The sequence below is a fragment of the Arachis duranensis genome, chromosome 10 (genome assembly GCF_000817695.3).
Source record: "Arachis duranensis cultivar V14167 chromosome 10, aradu.V14167.gnm2.J7QH, whole genome shotgun sequence".
Classification (NCBI taxonomy): Eukaryota; Viridiplantae; Streptophyta; class Magnoliopsida; order Fabales; family Fabaceae; genus Arachis; species Arachis duranensis.
In genome coordinates, this window is record NC_029781.3 from 56,180,383 (window position 1) to 56,181,654 (window position 1,272).

The window sequence follows — 1,272 nt, forward strand, 5'->3', positions numbered from 1 at the left end:
AGACACAAAACATAGATAAACACAATATTAAAATCTGAAAATAGAAAGAAATAAGAGCAAGGAATGAATCCACCTGAGTGAGGGTGGCGCCTTCTTGAAGGTCCAATGGTGCTTTTTTGAGCTTCTTTATGTCTTTTCCTTGCTTCTGTTGCATGATCCCTAGTGATTTTGGTGTTTTTAACATTATTTGCTCCCAATAGCTGTGTGGAGGACAACTTATCCCCTGAGGTATCTCAGGGATCTCTTGATTTACAGTCACATGTTATACCACTGAGCTATGACGGCTTATATTTTCCATCTCCCAAGACTCAGAGGTGGAAGCTTTTGTCTCCCCTTTGAGGTTTCTCTGGCCTTGGGTGCCATTAATGGTAATGGAAAAGCAAAAAAGCTATGCTTTTACCACACCAAACTTAAAATATTGCTCGCCCTCGAGCAAGAAAAGAAGGAAGAGAAGAAGAAGAAGAAGATAATGGAGGTGAGTGAGGGGAGATGGATTCGGCTATATGGGTGGGATTGGGTGGGGAAGAGAAGTTAAATTATAAAGGTAGGTGGGGTGTATGGGGTAGAATGGGTAGCAGCAGGTGGTGAATGAAAAACAGAAGGGATGATCATGAATGGAAAGAGAGAGGGAGAGGTAGGTGGGGATCCTGTGAGGTCCACAGATCCTGAGGTGTCAAGGAATTCCATCCCTGCACCAAATAGGCATGTAAAATGCCTTGGCACACCATTCTGGCGTTTAAACGCCCATTGGTGCATGTTCTGGGCGTTCAACGCCCATGTGATGCATGTTTCTGGCGTTGAACGCCAGTTTCATGCTTGTTTCTGGCGTTCAGCGCCAGATTGTCCTCTGTGTGCGCATCCTGGCGTTAAACGCCAGCCAGATGCAGCTTCTGGGCGTTGAACGCCAGCCCGTGCGTCCTCCAGGGTGAAAAAATTTTTTCTTCTGTTTTTGACTCTGTTTTTAGATTTTTTGATTTTTTCGTGACTCCTCATGATCATGTACCTAATTAAACACAAAAATAACAAAGAAACAAAATAAAATAAAATTAGATAAATAAAATTGGGTTGCCTCCCAACAAGCGCTTCTTTAATGTCAATAGCTTGACAGTGGCCCTCATGGAGCTAAAAGGTGATCAAGTCAATGTTGTATAGTCCCAACACCAAACTTAGAGTTTGGATATGGGGTCTTAACACCAAACTTAGAGTTTGATTGTGGCCTCCCAACACCAAACTTAGAGTTTGACTGTGGGGGCTCTTCTTGACTCTGAACTG